The following is a 15,929-nucleotide window of genomic DNA, read 5'->3' on the forward strand; positions in this document are numbered from 1 at the left end:
AATGGTTTCAAATCAAGTCCTATAAACATAGGCCCGCAAACGCTTTGTTTCCGAGACATATAATGTTTCTTGTAGTCTTCTTTTTATGTGATGATTATACCTTCGGAATTCCTTCATTGTAAAAATAAATACTATTATTATAAATATTTCCCTATTATATTAGGACTGTATCAATTAAAATGCAAGCAAATCTCATGAAAATATAGAGGTTTCCAGAAATCATTCCTTTTTTTTCACATATTACTAAGAATGGAGTGTTTTCTTCAGACAACTTCTTTTCAATCGTATACTGACAATAGCAGTTCTGAAGGTTTTCCCAATCCTAAATTATCATTCATTAACTTTTCAAGGTAAGTTATTCCGAATCTTCTTCTGTCATTTGCAGAGAATAATGAGAAATTAACTATAGACCCCAATGCAATCTTGAAATTCATCAGAAATGGCTAATGAACATTTAGGAGTACCTTGTTAGTATTGTTAAAAGATATACGTATGCTAGCATGATGAAGTCCGTTCTTATTCTAGTCGGAAGTCATTTTTACTCCAGTCGGAAGTCGTTTTTACTCCCATAAAATTTAAGGAATAGTCGCTTCTGAAGAACATTCAGCTATCATAAAGAATTCAATGTTTCGGACTTTGTTCTCATTTACCTAAATCATGAAAATATCGAATTTAATCCTCCCACTCTGTGACTCTAAGAGTTTTACACACCCGTGAGTGATAGTATCTGAAAATCTATTTCTTGACAATAATATAATGATTATACCGGTCGATTTTTTGTGTTGAAATAGTCAAAAATCTCGAAGAGGGAACATATTACACAAAAATGTTTCGAATGAAAGGTTAAGGTTTTGAGACATAAGTCAGAAAGACATATGTCAGAACCACTTCTACTTAATTCCCCCGCAAGGGTACGAGGATCAACTTTGAAATTTCAAATGTTTTTTATTGCAGATTCGTATTCTATGGCAAAACATACAAAAATTTTGTACGAACGAATTTTCTGCGCATAAATGTAGACGGCTCGACAGAAATTGCCACTAGATTACAAAAAATCTCCTTTTCATTGATATGAAAGTATTTTGAACAAAAAACGAATAACTTCACCATGATCAAATTTCGATGTTTTAGCACTACATTCTTTGGAACAGAGGAGATAGACAAAATCTGATACCCCCTTCTCGGTCTCTTTTTCTCAGAAACTGACAGGGGTTGTATTAATTTTTGGCCAACTTCTTTTGTTTTCGAGTTATAAGCGAAAATTGGAAAAATGTCGATATCGAAAAACATTTATATCTCCGCTAATACTGATGCTCTTTCATCAGTAATAGCGGAGATATTAAAACTTCATACAGGCCCTTTTTTACGTAGAATCCAGTGGCGTGCTCGTAGTAAAAAGCATAGAAATAATCAGATTGATGGAAGGACACTACTCTTGTTATAGGAAGCTCAATTTTTCTGTGTTCATCAACAGTTGACACCATAGAAATATTGAGACTCTTAAATGAAAAAAGAATTTTGAGCATTTTCTATTATTGATATTGATATAAACCATACGATGTTATATATTTTTGAAATCAGTAAAAATTGAGCTTTCAAAAAATGGCACAAAAATCTAGTGTTCCCATTTGAAAAAACATAACTTTGGGTCATATCTTCGTAATTAAAAATCCTTTTGAAGTCGAGAACACCACTGGATTCTACGTAAAAAAGTGCCTGTATGATGTTTTATTTTCAGAACTCTACCATCAGTATTAGCGGAGATATAAATGTTTTTCGATATCGCCATTTTTACAATTTTCGCTTATAACTCGAAAACAAAAAAAGGTGGCCAAAACTGAATACTACCTTCGCTAGTTTCTCAGAAAAAACCACCGAGAAGGGGTATCAGATTTTGTCTATCTTCTCTGGTTTAAAAGTTGTAGTGCCAAAACATCGAAATTTGCTCACCCTGTTCATGCACTGAAAACAAACAGGTCGCCAAAAAACGTTCGAATTTCATGTGAATGATTAACGGAACAGGTACTTTTGCTTATGCGATGTTCGAAAAAATGCAAATTATGACCAGGTTAGCTACTTCCAAATGATTAGAATTGTTATCTATCGAAATGTTGTTTGTTCTATCTGTAAATGGCACCGCATTATCTGTACCTTCTACTCTATAATTATAAACTTCAAAGGAATACAGCATCAAAGTTCAAGCGTAAAATTATTCGATCAGAATAACCGAGTTGACAATACATTAGCTGAATCATTGAATGAAGATCTTTTTTTATTATACCTGAAGAAAATAGCACAAAATAGTCCAACATAAATCTTCACTCGACCTTCCCCTGTCGAAAATAAATAAATGACATCAACAATCTGTGCCTGAAAGAATCCTCTCCGACTCTGTCAAATCCTTTTTCATCGAATTTCCTAATGGTGGAAGGATCAGGAGAATCGCGAAGAAGAAAAGGCGATATCTTTTAGGGAAAATGAGAGATGTCCATGTCTGGAGAAGGAAAAATCTCGATTTATATCAGCTTGTAGTCTGTTAAACCCTGGGCGAAAAGTCAAAAATCCATACGAGGAGCGATGTTGAGTGGAAGGAAATCAATTGTAGCTGTGCTTTAGCTGCAAAATTTTATATTATGCTATATATCAGCCATTCAATGTTCTTTGAAACAATAATATTGATGATTCGAAAATTTTTCAATTAAATTATAATGTCCTACGTGATTACCTACTCAAGTTGTGAAAAGTATTATGAAATACATATACTCCTCCACAAAAGTTAAGGAAGTTCAGAAATTTTGAGACTGTTTCTCAATTCACTTGAAAACTTGAAAAATGAAGTTCAATAAAGAGTGGGGCCTCCTCGAACATCAATTAGCCTTTGCATATTTTCGATAAGATTGTTGAAGTGACCTTGATCAATTTCTCTCCAGAGTTGCGGTAGAAACTGTCTGAGTTCTTCAAGTGTATGAGGAGGTGTTTGGTGAGAATCTAAAGTTCTTTGTAGCTGATCCCAACAGTGTTCAATAGGATTAAGGTCTGGCGACCGAGGGGACAAGGCCAAATGCAAATTCCATGGATTTCCAGAGCTTCATCGACAATTCTCGTACGATGAGGTGGCGCATTATCGTACCAAAAAAAGAAGAAAATTGCCCTTATAGCAGCATCTCTATGTAAACCTGCGCAATCATTTTAATATAAAGTAACAACAATTCTTTACTTTCGCTGAAACAAATACCTCCCCAAACAGTAATTGTACCACCTCTGAACGGGTGAATTTCCCGAACGGATCAGCGATTTGTAGTCACCAGAGTTTGGATCCATACCCGAACACGCCGACTGTCCGAAAACCGACCATATCTCGACTCACCTGTGAACAATATAGGACTCCATCGATTGCTCCATTTCATGTGCTCATTGCCCCATTCCAATCGCAGTCGCATATGATTTTGAGTTAATGGAATACTTCTCATATGTCGTCAAGAATATGAATTGATGCCTCGAAGTCTTCGACGAACTGTTTCAATCGAAACCAAAACACCAGAAGCCTTAAAAGCCGCTGTTACATGATGCGCCAAGTACTCAAATTCTCTCTACGTGTTAAACACAGTCAGAAACCGATCTTGTGCATGAGGTCTTGGGCATCCACTTCTTGGTCTCTCGGTCACGTTTCCAGTTTCTCGATATCGATGGACGAATCGGGAAACTAAGCTTTCATTAACTTGATAGAAATTCGCAACATCTCTCTGATTACGTCCCACCTCGATCATACCAATAGCCCTGTTGGCTTCATCCGCTCCAAGTTTACGTCTAGGCATTATTGCAAAACAACAACTAATCCAAAATTATTGAACGACAAGAGAACATGCCTGAATCTGAAAAATTTATTGAACAAGGAGCGAAAAACCATTCAGATATAAAAGTAAACATTTCATCTCTCATAAATGAACATTTGGTAGACAAGAATCGGCAACTTTTGAAACGTTAACAAAATTTTTGAACATCCTTAACTTTTGTGGAGCAGTATGTTTCGAGTGTTTAATATTCAAGTTTGAAGTAGTCAAACGCTTCTCCACGAAATTTCATTTTCATTTAAACCAAATCAACAATGTTGTTGTCTCCAGAAACTAAAGCTCTGCCTTTTTGGTATCCTTAGATATTGCGAATTTAGTATAGTCCAGTTGAATTCTTTCCACCTAAGTTTGTTGGGTAAAACCAAATCAGATTGGTCTTGGCATTGTTAACAATCAATTCATTCTATATGAACCATTTTTTGTATATTCTATCATTTCCGATGTTACTTAGGTACTTGTTCCAGATCTGGAGAGGTTTTTTCATTATCCCATTTTTCAATAGTTATTTATGTAGGTAGTTTAGGTATAGGTGTCAAAAATAACCACTCGAATTTTTATGCCCAATTTCAGAAGGATCCATGGAATTTTAGTTCCTATGAGTAAGTGCCCAAGAGAACCTTATTTTTTTGTTTGATTTCCTATATTACATATTTTTATATTTCAACTAGTTTAACCTTGAAAGCATTGAGTTCTATTCTAATATTTTCTGAATGAATATGTAGCTGATTTAGTTTTCATCACGTATTTATGAAAAATAATAGGAACTCACAGTAATGCGCCAATATACATACAGGAAGCACTAAAGTTCAATTTAACGTTCACTAGGGTTTTCCGATCTGTTATTGCCATAGATACCATACTATCGAGATATATAGTTTCAGGTTATTACACTGATACTGGCAATTAAGGTTGGTTAACTTCCCTCTCATAAAAACAGAATTATTCAGCAAATTTTCAAGTTAAATGGTCTGGACAAGGTGGAACCATAAAATTTGTTATATTCTTTATTGACTGTAAACAGCCTCAGCATTTAACGAGAACCCAATAAAACGTATTTATCAGATTAAATAGAGAAATAGTTTTGAAGTGAATAAGCTCTCTTCCACCCTGAATATCCTAACATAAGCAACGGTGTATTTTGATGTAGAGTTCCCAGTTCAGATTTCCACAATACTCTTAATTGGTTTAAATACTTATATAGATATAAAAATCGAGGCCAATCAAAACGTCTCATAGAGGGTGTAAGATTCTTTGTCCTAAAACCTTGTCATTCTAATAATTCGTTCAAGGTTATCGTTCGGGACGGTGGATATGTTGCCGACCCCTGGAATATTTTCTGATCGCATCGATTGTCAGTAGGCTAACTTGTGTCATATAAATTATGATTGTTGCATATGAGATAGAGGTTAGAAACTTGGAACGGTTTCAATTATCACAGAGATTTATTCCCAATTCATTTAATCGCCTGGTTTCTGGTTTCTTTCTTTGGCCAGGCCTATTATTCTTCCGTCCGTGCAGCATTTTTAGGCTACACGTTGGATGGTTTTTGCAGAATTTTGGCCTCAGCATATATGAATGTGCAGTATTCAGGAAGTATTTTGAGAGTTTTCGAGTATAGGAATCCAGAGGACGTGAATGCCCCCTTTTTCGTACAGTACAAGTGTGGAGTTTTGTCCTGGAGTGGATGAGTTTTGGAGAAGCATTTTTATAGAGTGTCCTAATCCAGGAATTCAGAGAATGTGAATATCTCGTTGGTTGTCAATACCTGTCGTACAGTTAAAGAGAATGTGAATGATAATGTTGAAGCGAGTGGAGTTCTGCCCCGGAATGAATGAGTATTGGTGAAGTATTTGTAGAGCTTTCAAGCCAAGGAACTGACATTATAATTCCCGATCCCCAAGTATTTTAGCCATTATTGCATACAAAGGAAGACAACGAGTTCAAGATTAAGTTAGTTGGGGATCCGACAGCAATTTCATTTTATTATAACATGATACAGAGTTGAGGCTTTGGCTGTAAACTCTAAAATATTATCAAATAAGTAATGCTGTCACAATTTTAAGATTACAAAAATGTAAAAAATTATAAGAAGGAAGGGATGAAAACAACACTCGAGCTATTGAATGAAAAAAGGACACACAAAAAATGAATTCACTTTCATAATCACACAGCATTCTGTGAGCCCCACAAGTTAAATTTGTTTTCGAAACTGTTCACACTAGGCGCACAAACTATCTCGGTCGGCAATCTGTTCTTATCCTCAAATACTCTGTTGGAGATGAAGAACTGCCTGGTGGTGGTACAGAATTTCTCACGTGAGAGTTTGAACGTATGTCCTCTGAGGTTATTTGAGTTGAGCACAAAAAGATGGCTGAGGTCACAACCGAAGAGTCTATGTAGCGATCTACATATAAAGTTATGATGAGATCGCCCCTCAACCTCCTCAACGAGAACCTGGAGATATTCATTAGCGCTAATCTACTTTTATAGTCTGGACGCATAAAGCCATATGATGGCCCTCCTCTGAACCGATTTTAGTAGAGTAACATCCCTTATTAGCCAGGGATACCAGACAGGACTGGCGATGTCCAGAAATGTAAATTTTCCCATACTGAGTATTTCTTGTTACGAACAGCTGTACGGTTCGGTCAGATCTGATCGGGTTATTTGGTAGTCATAGATTTGTTTTTTATATCAGATATTTCACTACCGCAGTACAGAACTACATATATTATTTCCCTGTTACATTTACTGTTATTTAGCAGAGCTATTTAGATAATTATAATTTCAAGAGAGAGTTTGAGTGATTGTAATTCACCATTATATCTCTTCCTTCTTCACCCTTTTAGCATTTCATTTTCCCATTCGCCTAGCCGAATCCCTGACGTAGTCGCTGATCTTATTATAGAATCGGTGGCACCCTTTCAGATCTCTCCCGATGTAGCTAGCGGTCTCTAGATGGCATTTACTGAAAATTTCGAAGGAATTATATCTGGTACACCCATTCTACTGAAAGGAACCGCCTGTTATGACTACTAATATAAGTTGCGCTCAAGATCTCAACTCAGATTAAATTTCATATTTCGTACATTCCCTTGATAAGATGACAGTATCGAAGTGTCGAGTTATGATCTTTCATTATCATTAGGAAATGAGAAACATTAGCACTCCGTTTCATTCACATTTATCATAACAGCATTGAAATTGCACCATTGAACTAAGATAAAGCATAAACTCTGTAATTCCTCCATGGTATCCGCTATAACAGCTGAAGATAAATCATAAGCGAATAAGATCATTCTTAAAATGTTGGTAACGTCTTTACGATTATTGAATTTTTTTCTTGAATTCTCAAGAAGATCGTTGGTGAACAATAAGAATAAGAGCAGTCCCAATACAGAGCCCTGAAGCACTCATTTTTATTCGTTTTTTAATATCAAATGGAACCTCTCATTGGAAAACCATTCAGTTCAGTTCTATCAGCTTCGACAAGCTTCACCATTCATTCTGTTCTTTGTTATATTGAAATCAGGAAACTTTGTCTGATTCAGCTTTACCCCCCATTAGATACGAATCTGTGAGAAAACAATGGAAACGGAAGTATTAGCATGACAGACCAGTATAAAATCAATTTCTCTCGCAGAAAATATTAAATCATTTCAGCCGATAACAGTCGGTTCTCTATGACAAAAATCTAGGGTAGAATCGATAGTAAAGCGGCCAGACGTTGGAAACATAATATTACGAGTGATATTTACATATTCACGACTTAGGCACTCTAACCAGCTTTCTCCGTTCTACAACTTCAACATAGGGGTTTTTTGTTGATGTTAGCGAAGAAGTGCATGTGATGGAATTTATGAGCCAACTAAACGTGTCATGCTGAATGGTAATAACACGAAATTTTACTGGTTTCTCGGAGCCTTGAAATGTCTTCCTGGTTTCCACGACCAAACAGATTGGAGGTATTTCCTAAATATTGGAGTTACTGGAGTGGAGTGCATGCGAAAGTATTTCTAGACTACGTTCAGCTAATATCATGTTGAATTTCTGCTCAGTTGTGGCTAGATTCACGCTCTGTGGCAATTTAACAACTAATGTTGTTTTTCTCTCATGAAGAAATAGTATATTGTGGAACAAGTGGGGAAAGTTCAACTTTTCTCGCGAGTGTGGAAGTTTGCAAACACACGAGCGAGAAAAGGTCTTTCTTCACATGTTGCACACTATACTTTTCCTACAACTGCACAAATATCAATAATTAAAGTAATGAACTTGATTCAATTCAAAATGTCCTTCGTTGACAGTATGTGCTAATTTATTGCGTTTCCATAGAAACGACTCAAAAGCCCAATTTCATTGGTCTACCAAGCGAGGTGTGGGCAAAGTAAAGGGAATAATATTTCCCACAGTATCAGCAATACATAGTTTTGAAATTGAGTAAGCTATGAAGAATACGTTACTTTTCATAGCAGTTGTAGGAAAAATATATTAATATTCAAGATATTCGCATAGTTGATATAAAACTAAATAATATTTTCCTAATTTTTTCATATATTATTATTACTGAATCGAGGTCGTTAGCCTTCCGGATACTGTAACCAAGTTAGTTCAAACCAAAGAAGACCGTCGATACTGTTGACAAATCCAACGACATCCTTAGGAGCCTTGACTGTTGTTACTTCGTGAGTATCCAAGACTGACTTTTCTATATGGGTGGTTGTTAGGCCAGTCAACTCTGGACATGTGCACACCATGTATTCAGCTGTTTCTACCTCTGCTCCACAGAGACTGCAAATCTTGTCTGCTGACTTACACATGCTGTACAAAAAGTAGGTATTTGCCTTAGAACATTAATAGGAGGAACGGAAATCACCTTGTAACTGATGCATTTGTTTTAATTCCAACATTCGTCACTCCTTATTTTACGGACACTATTGCAGTAGCGTAACATAATTTAATTAATTTCGAAATTATCAATGGATGCTCAAAAATAGTTCACAATGTGTTTTTTCCTGATTTTTTCCACTTTCGTGCTTCAAAAGGTCAATGTTGTTCTCAGTATAGTGATTCAGCTATTGTGAAGTTTCGAAAAAAGGGTTCCTGATAAAGCATTTCAACGTTCCTTCTTTCTATATTCTAAGGCATTTGCATTGATAGAATTCTGTCAACAGTCTCGCCATTACTCGACGCTCAATCTTGTAGAAGCTTCAAGAGATTCCTAGTTCAGGTCGGTGAAAGCACCTGAAATTTCTTCGGCTTGGCAAAATCAGGAGTATTCCTCCAGAAGGTGCTTCTTTTGATTGGGCCGCTACCTTGTATTGGTCTTTTCCAAGCCCACAAAAAGGCTCAGGATCAACAGGAGTTTACCTTGATGCTACATTCGTAAGTTCATCAGCTTTTTCGTTTTCTTCAATACCACAATGCTCTGGTACCAAGAGAGTTAATTATTGCCTCTGGCCAATTGCTTGCACCAGAGATCCCTGGCTATATGATTCCAGGGGCCTAGTTGTTCGTAGTGATGTATATACGTGCCCCTTTGGGATTTCTTTGACTTGAGCGCTCGTATAGATAGCTAGTGTCTCTATTTGAGAGATTTAAGGCTCATTTCTAATGGATCTAGAAATCTTCATTTTTTGTCCAAATACCTGTGCCTCTCTCTGATTTTGGTATATCATATTTGTCTTAGCGATTTACGAAGTTCATTTCACTGATTCAATATCCCCATATGTGCAATTCAATTTCCTGGAGGGAGCTCCCCATTGCAAGTTATTCTTCTTACCTCCATCAAGCCACATTTCCTCACAACTGTAAGGAAGGCAGATCACAGCAGCGCTTGATGTTATACAAGCGCTGCTGTGAGAGTTTAGCTCCAATTATACCAATACAGTCTGCGTGTAGTGACTTCTTCGGTTATTGTCCACCATACCTACTAAAGACGCGTAAGAGACAATGGGGCGTACTACTGCTGTGTATATAACCACAATACCATATGCAGTCTCATGCCCCATGTCTCTCCAAAAAATCTTTTGTGGGCCCACATGGCAGTAGTGTTACTGTCATAACGATTACGACGAAACAGATTTGAGATATTCCCTAAATAATGAAGTTACTGAGTTGGATTACCTGAAAAAGCATTTCTAGACTACGTTCGGCCATAATTATGTCGAATTCTTGCTCAGCTGGGTACCAGACTCACGCTCTGTGGCAATTTTAACAACTAACTTCGTTATAAAGGTTTAACTGACTTCGTTTTTTCTTGTGAAAAAGTAATGTCAATATTCAAGAATTTCGCATACATGATAATGCATTTTCGCATATTTGCGATTTTTTTTATATGAGTGTAGCTTCAGATTCTTTCAAAAACGTCCTCTTGAAAGTGACAGGTCATATATGGATACTTCACATCTATTGGTGTATATAATAGGTTGACTCGTTAATTTCATTTCATTATTTAGGTAAGGGTGATAATAATAAATTAACTGGAATTGGTTCAATTCGAAAGAGAGACAATTAAGATTCAGATCAAGTATAGGTACTACAAATATTCGGAAACAATTAAGTTAGTATGATCTGTGATATATTTCCGTACTATGAAAATGCATTTTTGAAGGTGGCAGTCAGTACCTACTTCAAACGATCCACTCAAGTTCTTCTTCTTCTTCTTCTTCTTCCTCTTTTATTTAGGTCTTAACCTGTTCTTCTTCACGGTGTCTCTACCGAGGTGGTTACCCAGCTCTCCAGCCACCTTTTTCTTGGTCTTCCTACGTCTCTCCTTCCAGTGGGTTTTCGATTTCGTGCTATCTTTATAAGTCTTTCATAGCCCGCTCAAGTTAAATCAGTTTATTCGTTTGAATTGAGAATTTTGATCCACTTTATTATATCATCAAAATGCATAGATGTTGTAAATTATATCCATGAAATGAGGCGACTCAACTTTTAAGTACCCTCAAAATTTCAAAAAAATTGTTTTTCAGGATAGAAACGTTCTACGTTAACGTAGAACATATTTCTGTTTCGGTTTGCCTTCAAGAGCATGGAAGAATTCAATTTTGGTTCATTTTCTTCGATAAATAGTCTTTCAAAGGAAAAAACAATTTGTGTTTAATCTTAATTTGGATGCAAAAATTTATTAATTTGCTACCTAGTAATTATGAGGATTTTGTGTCTTGAATTGCACTATTTTGTGTTGTTTCCGTATAAACTTCAAGAAAAATATCCAAAGAAAATAATCAATAATACTTTGGCCACAAAACGGATGGATCTAAAATTTTGAAATGAAATATGAAGTGGATTTTGAACTTGTGGAAGAATATCAATCACTACTTTCACTACTGCACTTTTACTTTAAATATAATTATTCGATATGGTATGATATTATTTTTATGGTTCTGGTGATGCGATCAACATAAAAATTTGCACGATTGATTGATTATTGCAATGGAAATTCAGAAATTATCTGGCAAACAAAATTTCGGACGACCATGTATATTAACGGTTCCCTAAGCCGGAAGTTACCCATTAATGAACTCGACATTCGGGATTTGAATCTACCCTCAAAATTTCAATTTTTTTGCTTTTTTCTTCGAAAGTTACCATGTTTAGAGCACAAAATTCGAAAAATACTGACGTCATGATGAATCGATAGCGCACCCTGTTTGGGGAACGAGCGAACAAAAACAACAATCAATTCAGTTTATTTGTCTAGAATCGCAAACAATCTGGCAATTGATAAGTAACTTCGATGAAACTTCCAGTCAGTAGTTTTATCCACCAGATAATGAAATAATCAGCTGATGGACAGCTGGACTTCAGGTATAGTTGTCTGGAGCTCAATTTGATCATCCACAAACAATTATTGAGATTATACGTCTCAATTACAAACAATCTGGTAATTGAAAAGCAAAATTCAACGAAATATTTCGTTTTAATCAGTCAATACTTCTATAATACCTTCCAGATAAGGCAATTTGTAGTTGGGTTCTAGTCGGTTATGATGAAACGACAAGTTGCAGATGTTTCAACGTATCCAATCTTCATTCTAAGTCATCAACTTTGAAAATCTTTTCATTTCAACTTTAATATCAAATATATTTGGATGGCATCCCTTAAGAATTAAATACTGGCATTGAGTTTAAATCTACTCAATACTAAATAGCAGGTGCTAGAAAGAGCTCATCATGTTCTCGTCTCCACGTAATGAATTAATGCATGAAAATTAAGTTGAACGACTTATTGGACATGGACCCCAATTTAACTTTAACCATTTGTAAAACTTTTATACAGCACATCACATTATGCGGCATGTTTTGTTCAGTTATACTTTGTTTTCGTTAAATAGAATAACGGTTTTTTTCAGATGAGATAAAGACCAAAAAAGGCATTTGGATTAAAGAATTGAATTCCTCCGTTATAGTTTTTCATGAATCAACCGGAATAAGACGACCATTTTGTTTTTATAGATCTGGGACCTGCCGTTTCATTTCGAAAATCTTTTATATCTGTATTCCATACGTAGACTCCCCTCTCTCATTCAAAACTGTATTTGCATGATAAGGGATGTCAAATTTTTTACAATGTGATTGGTTTAACTATAAAGGCTCCTTTTTTTAAGTAAGCTACATTTTGATTTTAATGTCGTTTACAGGGTCACTGTAAAGCCAAATTCTGAAATTCAAATGGTAATTGTGTTGAGCTGCATTTTGGATTTCAGATTGTTCCTGCTGTTATGAATGTTTTTGTTTTGCTCCACAAAGAATATCAAATCAAATAAAATTTATTCAGATATTAGATATATTTGCGAGAATTACAGCAAATGTTATAATGATGACAACGAACTGACAAACAATTTAAAGTCCTTCTTCGGTTCAGCTTCAAAAATATCGACTGAAATTTTATTACAATTTTCAATTACATACATTCCTAAATTCATGCGACAGGATAGGAGGTGAATGCTCGTATGTAATTAAGATGGGTTTTTCCTATAACAAATTTTCCTCAGCCCACTCCTCTTCGAGATATCCCCCTCAAAAAGTGGTGACGAAAATTCAGTTTTTTTTTCTAAAATTCTAATAGAGCTAGAAACTTGAAATTCTGTAATCTTCGTGCACTCGCAAAGGACTAACAACGAGTATTTTTTCAATATTACTGTCATATTAGCAACCCTTACTTCATTTCATATCAAAACTTTTTACGAGATGAAGTTTCATGAAATGAAATCATAAATTGAAATCCTCGTTTTTTTTTCAATTCTTTTTATTCTTGAATTTTGTTCACAAAACCAATAGCTGCAGAGAAAAACCATATTTTACAATTATAAATTGAATGGAAAACAGTAAAAATGTAAAATGTGGAAGGAATGAAGGCTGGAAATGAGTACCTCCAGCCAAAATACACGAACATAGTCTACATATCATTGATTACCGCACACGTTCAAAGATTTGAGCTATTTGATTACGATTTTTCAAATCGTTGATATCAACTATGGTTGTCATGTATAGGTACTAATGATTTAAGGTAACCCCACTATCAGAAATCAAAAGGATTTAAATCTGGAGATCGAGAAGGCCAATGTTGGCACCATCCTCGACCAATCCAATGGTTGGGATATGTTGCATCTAAATGTTGCCTAGCAGTCCGACTGAAGTTCAGTAAGGCACCATCCTTATATGAACCACATTTTTGTCTGATATTGAGTCAGTAGTTCAGGACGATCATTTTCGAGAAAAATGGCGTAAAAAATTCCATTTAATGTCTGAGGCAGAAAATGTGGCACAATCAGATTATCCCCTACAATACCAATCCATACGTTCACTGAAAAAACATTTTGAAAATGGTACTCTATAATCTCATGGGGATTCTCGTCTGCTCATACGTGATTATTGTGAAATTTATTGATTATTGTGAAAATTTATGGTAGAGACTCTTATGAAAATAATTATAATATTTTATTGTTCTCTTCAGCTATCGGTTTTGGAAACAAAATTCAAGAATAAAAAAATTTGCAAACAAAACAAGGATTTTAATTTTTAATTTCATTTCATGGAACTTCATCAAAAGTGTCGATATGTAATAAAGTAAGGGTTGCTAATTTCACCCCCGTATATCCAAGAATATGGAAAAAATACCCGTGGTTATTCCTTTGCGAGTAAACGAAAATTACAGAATTTCAAGTTTCTAGCTTTACTGGAATTTTAGAAAAAAAACAAAAACTGAATTTTTGTCACCATCTTTTAAGGGTATTACCTCGGAAAGGAGTGGGCTGAGGAAATTTTGTTATAGGAATTTCATACGAGCATTCACCTCCTGAATTTTGCCGCATGAGTTCAGGAACACCTTGTATGCTCCTTTTGATGACCAAATAATTGCATTTGACTCAAGGTTTTTGTCACTTAAATGATAAGTTATTCAATTGATAAGCATTCATCTCATTCAGAGAGGACGTGGAACGCATTGATTGGCCTGTTCGTGATTATCCCGACCTCTCTACTTGGAAAGGTACTTTGAATGTGAATTAATAATCTCTTTTAGCTGGGCATTGAAAGAAAAACGGAAGCAATACAACGAGAGACATGATAAAGTGATCTTACAGCATGCTTGACCCCATGTTGCAAAAGTGGTCAAGACATACTTGGAAACGTTGAAATGGGAAGTCGTACCCTACCGGCTGTATTCCCAAACGTTGCTCCCTCGGACTATCACTTATTTCGATCAATGGCACACGACCGGGCTGACCAGCACTTCCGGTCTTATGAAGAAGTAAAAATTGAACCGAATCATGGAGCTTCAAAAGATGACTAGTTTTTTCAACGCGGGATTCGTACGTTCCCAAAAATGAGATAAAGTATTGGCCAGCAATGGACAATACTTTGAATCATAAAGGTACTAGTTTTTCACAATAAAGCCTCGAATTTCGAAAAAAAAGTGCGGAAGCAAAGTTGTACGCTTATGTAAATTTCTTATATTTCATTTTACAAAGATTTTCGTTTCTTATTCAGTTACCATACCTATAACATGTATCCTTTGAAAAATAGGGGAATGGTTAATAAAACATGCAATAATAAAGAAACTATATAGGATTTTTTATTTCAGACTGCCTTATTAAAAACAAGATTCAAACTGATTGAATGTTCTCCTTAGCGTGTAGTCAGGAAGTCGACTACGAAGGGATTTTTCTTCTCTACGCTGAAGTCAGATTATAATTACAATGTGAATTGTGAAGAATAAGAAACTTTTACATCTATCGAAATACAAATAATGTTTGGAATAGTGAAAAAAGCTATTACCTACTTAAATTCAACAAAATCATTATAAGTGATAAATCTTTACGTAATTCGATAGTTTTGGTTGGAGTGAATGATTTTAATTAAGTTGAATTTGTATTTTATACTGAGTATGCCTTCATTTGTTCGTATAATGAAAGAGCTTTTTCAAAAAAGTTTAATCGTCAAATAGTTTCAGCGAATTGATTGAATATGTCATTAATTTCTGTTCAACCAAAATATTTCTTTCGATTCAGGCTATTCAAGAAATTAATGGTATTTTTCGAGGACAATTTATTTCATGCAATTGAATTCCAGTCATTTCTTTGTACGATTCTCGATAAAAGTAAATTGTGCATAAATATTTTATGTCAGAACACAATAGTTTTTTCTGGATTAATTGAATAGGTTGATTATTAAATTTTCAAAAATATAAATTGCAACCAATCATATTTGAACTTTAGTTCAGTTCAATTTTATTACAACATAAATGACAACAATCCTGCGTGTGAATCTATGAATTTTTGTCATTTAATCAACATTCCAGAAACCTTTGAGATTCGATCAAATCCTATTGGCATGCAATAAAAAAATCTCTCTCAATATTGAATGAATGTGAAGAAATTCAATATATCGAGAAAAATCCCCCAAATGGTGCAATCAATGTCATATAATACCACCTTGTCCATTAGCTCAAAAGCACACATTACCAACTATTATTATTCGACTATCAGAATCCTAACCATACCCACATAAAACTACGTCAAATTTATCACAGCTGTATAAATTTATAATTCTTGGCAAAATTTTGAAGCCAATT

General features: G+C 35.1%; 1 protein-coding gene across 8 annotated transcripts in view; it reads right to left on the reverse strand.

The window, feature by feature from the left end:
* The window catches only part of LOC123676913 (potassium voltage-gated channel subfamily H member 6-like), a 281,964-nt gene that overhangs the window by 265,240 nt on the left and 795 nt on the right, over positions 1-15,929 (reverse strand). The window lies entirely within an intron of this gene.

Source organism: Harmonia axyridis, chromosome 3 (assembly GCF_914767665.1).
Source record: "Harmonia axyridis chromosome 3, icHarAxyr1.1, whole genome shotgun sequence".
NCBI lineage: Eukaryota > Metazoa > Arthropoda > Insecta > Coleoptera > Coccinellidae > Harmonia > Harmonia axyridis.